The sequence below is a fragment of the Convolutriloba macropyga genome, unplaced genomic scaffold (genome assembly GCF_964194025.1).
Source record: "Convolutriloba macropyga unplaced genomic scaffold, txConMacr16.3 SCAFFOLD_1331, whole genome shotgun sequence".
Lineage (NCBI taxonomy): Eukaryota > Metazoa > Xenacoelomorpha > Acoela > Convolutidae > Convolutriloba > Convolutriloba macropyga.
Window position 1 is genome coordinate 7,192 of NW_027453628.1, and position 16,273 is coordinate 23,464.

The 16,273-nt window shown below is 41.0% G+C and overlaps 1 non-coding gene across 1 annotated transcript; it reads left to right on the forward strand.

Moving 5' to 3' along the window:
• Positions 1-15,961: 15,961 nt before the first annotated feature.
• On the forward strand, positions 15,962-16,033 carry Trnai-uau (transfer RNA isoleucine (anticodon UAU)). Its single transcript has one exon. It is a non-coding gene; the product is annotated as a tRNA-Ile (tRNA).
• The last annotated feature ends 240 nt before the right edge of the window (positions 16,034-16,273 follow it).

Here is a 16,273-nt window from a genome sequence, read left to right on the forward strand (position 1 = left end):
CCGCAATGTATTAAGATTAGTTATAGCCGCCGCAATGTATTAAGATTAGGTATAGCCGCCGCAATGTATTAAGATTAGGTATAGCCGCCGCAATGTATTAAGATTAGGCATAGCCGCCGCAATGTATTAAGATTAGGTATAGCCGCTGCAATGTATTAAGATTAGGTATAGCCGCCGCAATATTTTAAGATTAGGTATAGCCACCGCAAGGTATTAGGATTAGGTATAGCCGCCGCAATGTATTAAGATTAGGTGTAGCCGCCGCAATGTATTAAGATTAGGTATAGCGGCCGCAATGTATTAGGATTAGGTATAGCCGCTGCAATGTATTAAGATTAGGTATAGCCGCCGTAATGTATTGAGATTAGGTATAGCCGCCGCAATGTATTAAGATTAGGAATAGCCGCTGCAATGTATTAAGATCAGGTATAGCCGTCGCAATGTATTAAGATTAGGTATGGCCGCCGCAATGTATTAAGATTGGGTATAGCCGCCGCAATGTATTAAGATTAGGTATAGCCGCCGCAATGTATTATGATTAGGTATAGCCGCCGCAATGTACTAAGATTAGTTATAGACGCCGCAAGGTATTAGGATTAGGAATAGCCGCCGCAATGTATTAAGATTAGGTGTAGCCGCCGCAATGTATTAAGATTAGTTATAGCCGCCGCAATGTATTAAGATTAGGTATAGCCGCCGCAATGTATTAAGATTAGGTATAGCCGCCGCAATGTATTAAGATTAGGCATAGCCGCCGCAATGTATTAAGATTAGGTATAGCCGCTGCAATGTATTAAGATTAGGTATAGCCGCCGCAATATTTTAAGATTAGGTATAGCCACCGCAAGGTATTAGGATTAGGTATAGCCGCCGCAATGTATTAAGATTAGGTGTAGCCGCCGCAATGTATTAAGATTAGGTATAGCGGCCGCAATGTATTAGGATTAGGTATAGCCGCTGCAATGTATTAAGATTAGGTATAGCCGCCGTAATGTATTGAGATTAGGTATAGCCGCCGCAATGTATTAAGATTAGGAATAGCCGCTGCAATGTATTAAGATCAGGTATAGCCGTCGCAATGTATTAAGATTAGGTATGGCCGCCGCAATGTATTAAGATTGGGTATAGCCGCCGCAATGTATTAAGATTAGGTATAGCCGCCGCAATGTATTATGATTAGGTATAGCCGCCGCAATGTACTAAGATTAGTTATAGACGCCGCAAGGTATTAGGATTAGGTATAGCCGCCGCAATGTATTAAGATTAGGTGTAGCCGCCGCAATGTATTAAAATTAGGTATAGCGGCCGCAATGTATTAGGATTAGGTATAGCCGCCGCAATGTATTAAGATTAGGTATAGCCGCCGCAATGTATTAAGATTAGGTATAGCCGCCGCAATGTATTAAGATTAGGAATAGCCGCTGCAATGTATTAAGATCAGGTATAGCCGTCGCAATGTATTAAGATTAGGTATGGCCGCCGCAATGTATTAAGATTAGGTATAGCCGCCGCAATGTATTAAGATTAGGTATAGCCGCCGCAATGTATTATGATTAGGTATAGCCGCCGCAATGTACTAAGATTAGGTATAGCCGCCGCAATGTATTATGATTAGGTATAGCCGCCGCAATGTAATAAGATTAGGTATAGCCACCGCAATGTATTAAGATTAGGTATAGCCGCCGCAATGTATTAAGATTAGGTATAGCCGCCGCAATGTATTAAGATTAGGTATAACCGCCGCAATGTATTAAGATTAGGTATAGCCGCCGCAATGTATTAAGATTAGGTATAGCCGCCGCAATGTATTAAGATTAGGTATAGCCAACGCAATGTATTAAGATTAGGTATAGCCGCCGCAATGTATTAAGATTAGGTATAGCCGCCGCAATATATTATGATTAGGTATAGCCGCCGCAATGTACTAAGATTAGGTACAGGCGCCGCAATGTATTGAGATTAGGTATAGCCGCCGCAATGTATTAAGATTAGGTATAGCCGCCGCAATGTAATAAGATTAGGTATAGACGCCGCAATGTATTAAGATTAGGTATAGCCGCCGCAATGTATTAAGATTAGGTATAGCCGCCGCAATGTATTAAGATTAGGTATAGCCGCCGCAATGTATTAAGATTAGGTATAGCCGCCGCAATGTATTAAGAATAGGTATAGCCGCCGCAATGTATTAAGATTAGGTATAGCCGCCGCAATGTATTAAGATTAGGTATAGCTGCCGCAATATATTAAGATTAGGTATAGCCGCCGCAATGTATTAAGATTAGGTATAGCCGCCGCAATGTATTAAGATTAGGTATAGCCGCCGCAATGTATTAAGATTAGGTATAGCCGCCGCAAGGTATTAAGATTAGGTATAGCCGCCGCAATGTAATAGGATTAGGTATAGGCGCCGCAATGTATTAAGATTAGGTATAGCCGAAGCAATGTATTAAGATTAGGTATAGCCGCCGCAATGTATTAAGATTAGGTATAGCCGCCGCAATGTAATAAGATTAGGTATAGCCGCCGCAATGTATTAAGATTAGGTATAGCCGCCGCAATGTATTGAGATTAGGTATAGCCGCCGCAATGTATTAAGATTAGGTATAGCCGCCGCAATGTATTAAGATTAGGTATAGCCGCTGCAATGTATTAAGATTAGGTATAGCCGCCGCAATGTATTAAGATTAGGTATAGCCGCCGCAATGTATTAAGATTAGGTATAGCCGCCGCAATGTATTAAGATTAGGTATAGCCGCCGCAATGTATTAAGATTAGGTATAGCCGCCGCAATGTATTAAGATTAGGTATAGCCGCCGCAATATATTAAGATTAGGTATAGCCACCGCAAGGTATTAGAATTAGGTATAGCCGCCGCAATGTATTAAGATTAGGTATAACCGCCGCAATGTATTAAGATTAGGTATAGCCGTCGCAATGTATTAAGATTAGGTATAGCCGCCGCAATGTATTAAGGTTAGGTATAGCCGCCGCAATGTATTAAGATTAGGTATAGCCGCCGCAATGTTGTAAGATTAGGTATTGCCGCCGCAAGGTATTAAGATTAGTTATAGCCGCCGCAATGTATTAAGATTAGTTATAGCCGCCGCAATGTATTAAGATTAGGTATAGCCACCGCAATGTATTAAGATTAGGTATAGCCGCCGCAATGTATTAAAATTAGGTATAGCCGCCGCAATGTATTAAGATTAGGTATAGCCGCGGCAATGTATTAAGATTAGGTATAGCCGCCGCAATATTTTAAGATTAGGTTTAGCCACCGCAAGGTATTAGGATTAGGTATAGTCGCCGCAATGTATTAAGATTAGGTATAGCCGCCGCAGTGTATTAAGATTAGGTATAGCGGCCGCAATGTATTAAGATTAGGTATAACCGCCGCAATGTATTAAGATTATGTATAGCCGCCGCAATGTATTAAGATTAGGTATAGCCGCCGCAATGTATTAAGATTAGGTATAGCCGCCGCAATGTATTAAGATAAAGTATAGCCGCCGCAATGTATTAAGATTAGGTATAGCCGCCGCAATGTTTTAAGATTAGGCATAGCCGCCGCAATGTATTAAAATTAGGTATAGCCGCCGCAATGTATTAAGATTAGGTATAGCCGCCGCAATTTATTAAGATTAGGTATAGCCGCCGCAATGTATTAAGATTAGGTATAGCCGCCGCAATGTATTAAGATTAGGTATAGCCACCGCAAGGTATTAGGATTAGGTATAGCCGCCGTAATGTATTAAGATTAGGTATAGCCGCCGCATTGTATTAAGATTAAATATAGCCGCCGCAATGTATTAATATTAGGTATAGCCGACGCAATGTATTAAGATTAGGTATAGCCGCCGCAATGTATTAAGATTAGGTATAGCCGCCGCAATGTATTAAGATTAGCTATAGCCGCCGCAATGTATTAAGATTAGGTATAGCGGCCGCAATGTATTAAGATTAGGTATAGCCGCCGCAATGTATTATGATTAGGTATAGCCGCCGCAATGTATTATGATTAGGTATAGCCGCCGCAATGTATTAAGATTAGGTATAGCCGCCGCAATGTATTATGATTAGGTATAGTCGCCGCAATGCATTAAGATTAGGTATAGCCGCCGCAATGTATTAAGATTAGGTATAGCCTTCGCAATGTATTAAAATTAGGTATAGCCGCCGCAATGTATTAAGCTTAGGTATAGCCGCCGCAATGTATTAAGATTAGGTATAGCCGCCGCAATGTATCAAGATTAGGTATAGCCGACGCAATGTATTAAGATTAGGTATAGCCGCCGCAATGTATTAAGATTAGGAATAGCCGCCGCAATGTATTAAGATTAGGTATAGCCGCCGCAATGTATTAAGATTAGGTATAGCCGCCGCAATGTATTAAGATTAGGTATAGCCGCCGCAATGTATTAAGAATAGGTACAGCTGCCGCAATGTATTAAGATTAGGTATAGCCGCCGCAATGTATTAAGATTACGTATAGCCGCCGCAATATATTAAGATTAGATATAGCCACCGCAAGGTATTAGGATTAGGTATAGCCGCCGCAATGTATTAAGATTAGGTAAAGCCGCCGCAATGTATTAAGATTAGGTATAGCGGCCGCAATGTATTAAGATTAGGTATAGCCGCCGCAATGTATTAAGATTAGGTATAGCCGCCGCAATGTATTAAGATTAGGTATAGCCTCCGCAATGTATTAAGATTAGGTATAGCCGCCGCAATGTATTAAGATTAGGTATAGCCGCCGCAATGTTTTAAGATTAGGTATAGCCGCCGCAATGTATTAAGATTAGGTATAGCCGCCGAAATGTATTAAGATTAGGTATAGCCGCCGCAATGTATTAAGATTAGGTATAGCCGCCGCAATGTATTAAGATTAGGTATAGCCGCCGCAATGTATTAAGATTAGTTATAGCCGCCGCAATGTATTAAGATTAGGTATAGCCGCCGCAATGTATTAAGATTAGGTATAGCCGCCGCAATGTATTAGGATTAGGTATAGCCGCCGAAATGTATTAAGATTAGGTATAGCCGCCGCAATGTATTAAGATTAGGTATAGCCGCCGCAAAATATTAAGATTAGGTATAGCCACCGCAAGGTATTAGGATTAGGTATAGCCGCCGCAATGTATTAAGATTAGGTATAGCCGCCGCAATGTATTAAGATTAGGTATAGCGGCCACAATGTATTAAGATTAGGTATAGCCGCCGCAATGTAATAAGATTAGGTTTAGCCGCCGCAATGAATTAAGATTAGGTATAGCCGCCGCAATGCATTAAGATTAGGTATAGCCGCCGCAATGTATTAAGGTTAGGTATAGCCGCCGCAATGTATTAAGATTAGGTATAGCCGCCGCAATGTATTAAGATTAGGTATAGCCGCCGCAATGTATTAAGGTTAGGTATAGCCGCCGCAATGTATTAAGATTAGGTATAGCCGCCGCAATGTATTAAGATTAGGTATAGCCGCCGCAATGTATTAAGGTTAGGTATAGCCGCCGCAATGTATTAAGATTAGGTACAGCCGCCGCAATGTATTAAGATTAGGTATAGCCTCCGCAATGTATTAAGATTAGGTATAGCCGCCGCAATGTATTAAGATTAGGTATAGCCGCCGAAATGTGTTAAGATTAGGTATAGCCGCCTCAATGTATTAAGATTACGTATAGCCGCCGCAATATATTAAGATTAGGTATAGCCACCGCAAGGTATTAGGATTAGGTATAGCCGCCGCAATGTATTAAGATTAGGTAAAGCCGCCGCAATGTAATAAGATTAGGTATAGCGGCCGCAATGTATTAAGATTAGGTATAGCCGCCGCAATGTATTAAGATTAAGTATAGCCGCCGCAATGTATTAAGATTAGGTATAGCCTCCGCAATGTATTAAGATTAGGTATAGCCGCCGCAATGTATTAAGATTAGGTATAGCCGCCGCAATGCATTAAGATTAGGTATAGCCGCCGCAACGTATTAAGATTAGGTATAGCCGCCGCAATGTATTAAGATTAGGTATAGCCGCCGCAATGTATTAAGATTAGGTATAGCCGCCGCAATGTATTAAGGTTAGGTATAGCCGCCGCAATGTATTAAGATTAGGTATAGCCGCCGCAATGTATTAAGATTAGGTATAGCCGCCGCAATGTATTAAGATTAGGTATAGCCGCCGCAATGTATTAAGATTAGGTATAGCCGCCGCAATGTATTAAGATTAGGTATAGCCTCCGCAATGTATTAAGATTAGGTATAGCCGCCGCAATGTATTAAGATTAGGTATAGCCGCCGAAATGTGTAAAGATTATGTGTAGCCGCCGCAATGTATTAAGATTACGTATAGCCGCCGCAATATATTAAGATTAGGTATAGCCACCGCAAGGTATTAGGATTAGGTATAGCCGCCGCAATGTATTAAGATTAGGTAAAGCCGCCGCAATGTATTAAGATTAGGTATAGCGGCCGCAATGTATTAAGATTAGGTATAGCCGCCGCAATATATTAAGATTAGGTATAGCCACCGCAATGTATTAAGATTAGGTATAGCTGCCGCAATGTATTAAGATTAGGTATAGCCTCCGCAATGTATTAAGATTAGGTATAGCCGCCGCAATGTATTAAGATTAGGTATAGCCGCCGCAATGCATTAAGATTAGGTATAGTCGCCGGAATGTATTAAGATTAGGTATAGCCGCCGCAATGTATTAAGATTAGGTATAGCCGCCGCAATGTATTAAGATTAGGTATAGCCGCCGCAATGTATTAAGGTTAGGTATAGCCGCCGCAATGTATTAAGATTAGGTATAGCCGCCGCAATGTATTAAGATTAGGTATAGCCGCCGCAATGTATTAAGATTAGGTATAGCCGCCGCAATGTATTAAGATTAGGTATAGCCGCCGCAATGTATTAAGATTAGGTATAGCCTCCGCAATGTATTAAGATTAGGTATAGCCGCCGCAATGTATTAAGATTAGGTATAGCCGCCGAAATGTGTTAAGATTAGGTATAGCCGCCGCAATGTATTAAGATTACGTATAGCCGCCGCAATATATTAAGATTAGGTATAGCCACCGCAAGGTATTAGGATTAGGTATAGCCGCCGCAATGTATTAAGATTAGGTAAAGCCGCCGCAATGTATTAAGATTAGGTATAGCGGCCGCAATGTATTAAGATTAGGTATAGCCGCCGCAATGTATTAAAATTAGGTATAGCCGCCGCAATGTATTAAGATTAGGTATAGCCTCCGCAATGTATTAAGATTAGGTATAGCCGCCGCAATGTATTAAGATTAGGTATAGCCGCCGCAATGTATTAAGATTAGGTATAGCCGCCGCAATGTATTAAGATTACGTATAGCCGCCGAAATGTATTAAGATTAGGTATAGCCGCCGCAATGTATTAAGATTAGGTATAGCCGCCGCAATGTATTAAGATTAGGTATAGCCGCCGCAATGTATTAAGATTAGTTATAGCCGCCGCAATGTATTAAGATTAGGTATAGCCGCCGCAATGTATTAAGATTAGGTATAGCCGCCGCAATGTATTAGGATTAGGTATAGCCGCCGAAATGTATTAAGATTAGTTATAGCCGCCGCAATGTATTAAGATTAGGTATAGCCGCCGCAAAATAATAAGATTAGGTATAGCCACCGCAAGGTATTAGGATTAGGTATAGCCGCCGCAATGTATTAAGATTAGGTATAGCCGCCGCAATGTACTAAGATTAGGTATAGCGGCCACAATGTATTAAGATTAGGTATAGCCGCCGCAATGTAATAAGATTAGGTTTAGCCGCCGCAATGTATTAAGATTAGGTATAGCCGCCGCAATGTATTAAGATTAGGTATAACCGCCGCAATGTATTAGGATTAGGTATAGCCGCCGCAATGTATTAAGATTAGGTATAGCGGCCACAATGTATTAAGATTAGGTATAGCCGCCGCCGCAATGTATTAAGATTAGGTATAGCGGCCGCAATGTATTAAGGTTAGGTATAGCCGCCGCAATGTATTAAGATTAGGTATAGCCGCCGCAATGTATTAAGATTAGGTATAGTCGCCGCAATGTATTAAGATTAGGTCTAGCCGCCGCAATGTATTAAGATTAGGTATAGCCGCCGCAATGTATTAAGATAAGGTAAAGCCGCCGCAATGTATTAAGATTAGGTATAGCCGCCGCAATGTATTAAGATTAGGTGTAGTTGCCGCAATGTATTAAGATAAGGTATAGCCGCCGCAATGTATTAAGGTTAGGTATAGCCGCCGCAATGTATTAAGATTAGGTATAGCCGCCGCAATGTATTAAGATTAGGTATAGCCGCCGCAATGTATTAAGATTAGGTATAGCCGCCGCAATGCATTAAGATTAGGTATAGCCGCCGCAATGTATTAAGATTAGGTATAGCCGCCGCAATATATTAAGATTAGGTATAGCCACAGCAAGGTATTAGGATTAGGTATAGCCGCCGCAATGTATTAAGATTAGGTATAGCCGCCGCAATGTATTAAGATTAGGTATAGCGGCCGCAATGTATTAAGATTAGGTATAACCGCCGCAATGTATTAAGATTGGTTTAAGCCGCCGCAATGTATTAAGATTAGGTATAGCCGACGCAATGTATTAAGATTAGGTCTAGCCGCCGCAATGTATTAAGATTAGGTATAGCCGCCGCAATGTATTAAGATTAGGTATAGCCGCCGCAATGTATTAAGATTAGGTATAGCCGCCGAAATGTATTAAGATTAGGTATAGCCGCCGCAATGTATTAAGATTAGGTATAGCCGCCGCAATGTATTAAGATTAGGTATAGCAGCCGCAATGTATTAAGATTAGGTATAGCCGCCGCAATGTATTAAGATTAGGTATAGCCTCCGCAAAGTATTAAGATTAGGTATAGCCGCCGCAATGTATTAAGATTAGGTATAGCCGAGGCAATATATTAAGATTAGGTATAGCCACCGCAAGGTATTAGGAGTAGGTATAGCCGCCGCAATGTATTAAGATTAGGTATAGCCGCCGCAATGTATTAAGATTAGGTATAGCCTCCGCAAGGTATTAGGAGTAGGTATAGCCGCCGCAATGTATTAAGATTAGGTATAGCCGCCGCAATGTATTAAGATTAGGTATAGCCTCCGCAAAGTATTAAGATTAGGTATAGCCGCCGCAATGTATTAAGATTAGGTATAGCCGAGGCAATATATTAAGATTAGGTATAGCCACCGCAAGGTATTAGGAGTAGGTATAGCCGCCGCAATGTATTAAGATTAGGTATAGCCGCCGCAATGTTTTAAGATTAGGTATACCGGCCGCAATGTATTAAGATTAGTATAGCCGCCGCAATGTATTATGATTAGGTATAGCCGCTGCAATGTATTAAATTAGGTTTAACCGCCGCAATGCATTAAGATTAGGTATAGCCGCCGCAATGTATTAAGAATAGGTATAGCCGCCGCAATGTATTAAGATTAGGTATAGCCGCCGCAATGTATTAAGATTAGGTATAGCCGCCGCAATGTATTAAGATTAGGTATAGCCGCCGCAATGTATTAAGATTAGGTATAGCCGCCGCAATGTATTAAGATTAGGTATAGTCGCCGCAATGTATTAAGATTAGGTATAGCGGCCGCAATGTATTAAGATTAGGTATAACCGCCGCAATGTATTAAGATTAGGTTAAGCCTCCGCAATGTATTAAGATTAGGTATAGTCGCCGCAATGTATTAAGATTAGGTATAGCCGCCGCAATGTATTAAGATTAGGTATAGCCGCCGCAATGTATTAAGATTAGGTATAGCCGCCGCAATGTATTAAGATTAGGTATAGCCGCCGCAATGTATTAAGATTAGGTATAGTCGCCGCAATGTATTAAGATTAGGTATAGCGGCCGCAATGTATTAAGATTAGGTATAACCGCCGCAATGTATTAAGATTAGGTTAAGCCGCCGCAATGTATTAAGATTAGGTATAGCCGCCGCAATGTATTAAGATTAGGTCTAGCCGCCGCAATGTATTAAGATTAGGTATAGCCGCCGCAGTGTATTAAGATTAGGTATAGCCGCCGCAATGTATTAAGATTAGGTATAGCCGCCGAAATGTATTAAGATTAGGTATAGCCGCCGCAATGTATTAAGATTAGGTATAGCCGCCGCAATGTATTAAGATTAGGTATAGCAGCCGCAATGTATTAAGATTAGGTATAGCCGCCGCAATGTATTAAGATTAGGTATAGCCTCCGCAAAGTATTAAGATTAGGTATAGCCGCCGCAATGTATTAAGATTAGGTATAGCCGAGGCAATATATTAAGATTAGGTATAGCCACCGCAAGGTATTAGGAGTAGGTATAGCCGCCGCAATGTATTAAGATTAGGTATAGCCGCCGCAATGTATTAAGATTAGGTACAGCCTCCGCAAGGTATTAGGAGTAGGTATAGCCGCCGCAATGTATTAAGATTAGGTATAGCCGCCGCAATGTATTAAGATTAGGTATAGCCGCCGCAATGTATTATGATTAGGTATAGCCGCTGCAATGTATTAAGATTAGGTTTAACCGCCGCAATGTATTAAGATTAGGTATAGCCGCCGCAATGTATTAAGAATAGGTATAGCCGCCGCAATGTATTAAGATTAGGTATAGCCGCCGCAATGTATTAAGATTAGGTATAGCCGCCGCAATGTATTAAGATTAGGTATAGCCGCCGCAATGTATTAAGATTAGGTATAGCCGCCGCAATGTATTAAGATTAGGTATAGCCGCCGCAATGTATTAAGATTAGGTATAGCCGCCGCAATGTATTAAGATTAGGTATAGTCGCCGCAATGTATTAAGATTAGGTATAGCGGCCGCAATGTATTAAGATTAGGTATAACCGCCGCAATGTATTAAGATTAGGTTAAGCCGCCGCAATGTATTAAGATTAGGTATAGCCGCCGCAATGTATTAAGATTAGGTCTAGCCGCCGCAATGTATTAAGATTAGGTATAGCCGCCGCAATGTATTAAGATTAGGTATAGCCGCCGCAATGTATTAAGATTAGGTATAGCCGCCGAAATGTATTAAGATTAGGTATAGCCGCCGCAATGTATTAAGATTAGGTATAGCCGCCGCAATGTATTAAGATTAGGTATAGCAGCCGCAATGTATTAAGATTAGGTATAGCCGCCGCAATGTATTAAGATTAGGTATAACCTCCGCAAAGTATTAAGATTAGGTATAGCCGCCGCAATGTATTAAGATTAGGTATAGCCGAGGCAATATATTAAGATTAGGTATAGCCACCGCAAGGTATTAGGAGTAGGTATAGCCGCCGCAATGTATTAAGATTAGGTATAGCCGCCGCAATGTATTAAGATTAGGTATAGCCTCCGCAAGGTATTAGGAGTAGGTATAGCCGCCGCAATGTATTAAGATTAGGTATAGCCGCCGCAATGTATTAAGATTAGGTATAGCCTCCGCAAAGTATTAAGATTAGGTATAGCCGCCGCAATGTATTAAGATTAGGTATAGCCGAGGCAATATATTAAGATTAGGTATAGCCACCGCAAGGTATTAGGAGTAGGTATAGCCGCCGCAATGTATTAAGATTAGGTATAGCCGCCGCAATGTTTTAAGATTAGGTATACCGGCCGCAATGTATTAAGATTAGGTATAGCCGCCGCAATGTATTATGATTAGGTATAGCCGCTGCAATGTATTAAGATTAGGTTTAACCGCCGCAATGTATTAAGATTAGGTATAGCCGCCGCAATGTATTAAGAATAGGTATAGCCGCCGCAATGTATTAAGATTAGGTATAGCCGCCGCAATGTATTAAGATTAGGTATAGCCGCCGCAATGTATTAAGATTAGGTATAGCCGCCGCAATGTATTAAGATTAGGTATAGCCGCCGCAATGTATTAAGATTAGGTATAGTCGCCGCAATGTATTAAGATTAGGTATAGCGGCCGCAATGTATTAAGATTAGGTATAGCCGCCGCAATGTATTAAGATTAGATATAGCCGCCGCAATGTAATAAGATTAGGTATAGCCGCCGCAATGTATTAAGATTAGGTATAGCCGCCGCAATGGATTAAGATTAGGTATAGCCTCCGCAATGTATTAAGATTAGTTATAGCCGCCGCAACATATTAAGATTAGGTATAGCCACCGCAAGGTATTAGGATTAGGTATAGCCGCCGCAATGTATTAAGATTAGGTATAGCCGCCGCAATGTATTAAGATTAGGTATAGCGGCCGCAATGTATTAAGATTAGGTATAGCCGCCGCAAGGTATTAAGATTAGGTACAGTCGCCGCAATGTATTAAGATTAGGTATAGCCGCCGCAATGTATTACGATTAGGTGTAGCCGCCGCAATGTATTAAGATTAGGTATAGCCGCCGCAATGTATTAAGATTAGGTACAGCCGCCGCAATGTATTACGAATAGATATAGCCGCCGCAATTTATTAAGATTATGTATAGCCGCCGCAATGTATTAAGATTAGGTATAGCCGCCACAATGTATTAAGATTAGGTATAGCCGCCGCAATGTTTTAAGATTGGGTATAGCCGCCGCAAGGTATTAAGATTACGTATAGCCGCCGCAATGTATTAAGATTAGGGATAGCCGCCGCAATGTATTAAGATTAGGTATAGCCGCCGCAATGTATTAAGGTTAGGTATAGCCGCCGCAATGTATTAAGATTAGGTATAGCCGCCGCAATGTATTAAGATTAGGTAAAACCACCGCAAGGTATTAGGACTAGGTATAGCCGCCGCAATGTATTAAGATTAGGTATAGCCGCCGCAATGTATTAAGATTAGGTATAGCGGCCGCATTGTATTAAGGTTAGGTATAGCCGCCGCAAGGTATTAAGATTAGGTATAGCCGCCGCAATGTATTAAGATTAGGTATGGCCGCCGCAATGTATTTAGATTAGGTATAGCCGCCGCAATGTATTAAGATAAGGTATAGCCGCCGCAATGTATTATGATTAGGTATAGCCGCCGCAATGTATTAAGATTAGGTATAGTCGCCGCAATGTATTAAGATTAGGTATAGCCGCCGCAATGTATTAAGAATACGTCTAGCCGCCGCAATGTATTAAGATTAGGGATAGCCGCCGCAATGTATTAAGATTAGGTATAGCCGCCGCAATGTATTAAGGTTAGGTATAGCCGCCGCAATGTATTAAGATTAGGTATAGCCGCCGCGATGTATTAAGATTAGGTATAGCCGCCGCAATGTATTAAGATTAGGTATAGCCGCCGCAATGTATTAAGATTAGGTATAGCCGCCGCAATGTATTAAGATTAGGTATAGCCGCCGCAATGTATTAAGATTAGGTTTAGCCGCCGCAATGTATTAAGATTAGGTATAGCCGCCGCAATGTATTAAGATAAGGTATAGCCGCCGCAATGTATTAAGACTAGGTATAGCCGCCGCAATATATTAAGATTAGGTATAGCCACCGCAAGGTATTAGGATTAGGTATAGCCGCCGCAATGTATTAAGAATAGGTATAGCCGCTGCAATGTATTAAGAATAGGTATAGCCCTCGCAATATATTAAGATTAGGTATAGCCACCGCAAGGTATTAGGATTAGGTATAGCCTCCGCAATGTATTAAGATTAGGTATAGCCGCCGCAATGTATTAAGATTAGGTATAGCCGCCGCAATGTATTAAGATTAGGTATAGCCGCCGCAATGTATTATGATTAGGTATAGCCGCCGCAATGTATTAAGATTAGGTATAGCCGCCGCAATGTATTGAGATTAGGTATAGCCACCGCAATGTATTAAGATTAGGTATAGCCGCCGCAATGTATTAAGATTAGGTATAGCTGCCGCAATGTATTAAGATTAGGTATAGCCGCCGCAATGTGTTAAGATTAGGTATAGCCGCCGCAATGTATTAAGATTAGGTATAGCCGCCGCAATGTATTAAGATTAGGTATAGCCGCCGCAATGTATTAAGATAAGGTATAGCCGCCGCAATGTATTAAGATTAGGTATAGCCGCCGCAATGTATTAAGATTAGGTATAGCCGCCGCAATGTATTAAGATTAGGTATAGCCGCCGCAATGTATTAAGATTAGGTATAAACGCCGCAATATATTAGGATTAGGTATAGCCACCGCAAGGTATTAGGATTAGGTATAGCCGCCGCAATGTATTAAGATTAGGTATAGCCGCCGCAATGTATTAAGATTAAGTATAGCGGCCGCAATGTATTAAGATTAGGTATAGCCGCCGCAATGTAATAAGATTAGGTATAGCCGCCGCAATGTATTAAGATTAGGTATAGCCGCCGCAAGGTATTAAGGTTAGGTATAGCCGCCGCAATGTATTAAGATTAGGTATAGCCGCCGCAATGTATTAAGATTAGGTATAGCCGCCGCAATGTATTAAGATTAGGTATAGCCGCCGCAATGTATTAAGATTAGGTATAGCCGCCGCAATGTATTAAGCTTAGGTATAGCCGCCGCAATGTATTAAGATTAGGTTTAGCCGCCGCAATGTATTAAGATTAGGTATAGCCGCCGCAATGTATTAAGATAAGGTATAGCCGCCGCAATGTATTAAGACTAGGTATAGCCGCCGCAATATATTAAGATTAGTTATAGCCACCGCAAGGTATTAGGATTAGGTATAGCCGCCGCAATGTATTAAGAATAGGTATAGCCGCTGCAATGTATTAAGATTAGGTATAGCCCTCGCAATATTTTAAGATTAGGTATAGCCACCGCAAGGTATTAGGATTAGGTATAGCCTCCGCAATGTATTAAGATTAGGTATAGCCGCCGCAATGTATTAAGATTAGGTATAGCCGCCGCAATGTATTAAGATTAGGTATAGCCGCCGCAATGTATTATGATTAGGTATAGCCGCCGCAATGTATTAAGATTAGGTATAGCCGCCGCAATGTATTGAGATTAGGTATATCCACCGCAATGTATTAAGATTAGGTATAGCCGCCGCAATGTATTAAGATTAGGTATAGCTGCCGCAATGTATTAAGATTAGGTATAGCCGCCGCAATGTGTTAAGATTAGGTATAGCCGCCGCAATGTATTAAGATTAGGTATAGCCGCCGCAATGTATTAAGATTAGGTATAGCCGCCGCAATGTATTAAGATAAGGTATAGCCGCCGCAATGTATTAAGATTAGGTATAGCCGCCGCAATGTATTAAGATTAGGTATAGCCGCCGCAATGTATTAAGATTAGGTATAGCCGCCGCAATGTATTAAGATTAGGTATAAACGCCGCAATATATTAGGATTAGGTATAGCCACCGCAAGGTATTAGGATTAGGTATAGCCGCCGCAATGTATTAAGATTAGGTATAGCCGCCGCAATGTATTAAGATTAGGTATGGCGGCCGCAATGTATTAAGATTAGGTATAGCCGCCGCAATGTAATAAGATTAGGTATAGCCGCCGCAATGTATTAAGATTAGGTATAGCCGCCGATTGTATTTAGATTAGGTATAGCCGCCGCAATGTATTAAGATTAGGTATAGCCGCCGCAATGTATTAGGATTAGGTATAGCCGCCGCAATGTATTAAGATTAGGTATAGCCGCCGCAATGTATTAAGATTAGGTATAGCCGCCGCAATGTATTAAGATTAGGTATAGCCGACTCAATGTTTTAAGATTAGGTATAGCCGCCGCAATGTATTAAGATTAGGTATAGCCGCCGCAATGTATTAAGATTAGGTATAGCCGCCGCAATGTATTTAGATTAGGTATAGCCGCCGCAGTGTATTAAGATTAGGTATAGCCGCCGCAATGTATTAAGATTAGGTTTAGCCGGCGCAAGGTATTAGGATTAGGTATAGCCGCCGCAATGTATTAAGATATTAGGTATAGCCGCCCCAATGTATTAAGATTAGGTATAGCCGCCGCAATGTATTAAGATTAGGTATAGCCGCCGCAATGTATTAAGATTAGGTATAGATGACCCTAAATAGCAAGATGGCGCAGTGGTAGCGTGCTGGGCTTATAACTCAGAGGTCGGTAGATCGAAACTACCTCTTGCTAATCTGGCACTGTCACAGTACTAATGGACTTCTACGCACTCATAACTTGGAAAAATGTTAAATGAAAGAAAAAATTGAACTAAAATTACAAAATAAGAGACACAGTACAAATTTTACATGCAAATACAAAATTAATCAAACGTTTACATGATGACAGTACAAAAGAAAAGAGTATTAAAGTGCATTTAGTCGAGTAGTTAATAACGTCGTCAACAAAAATTTGAGTAACTAACGAAGAATT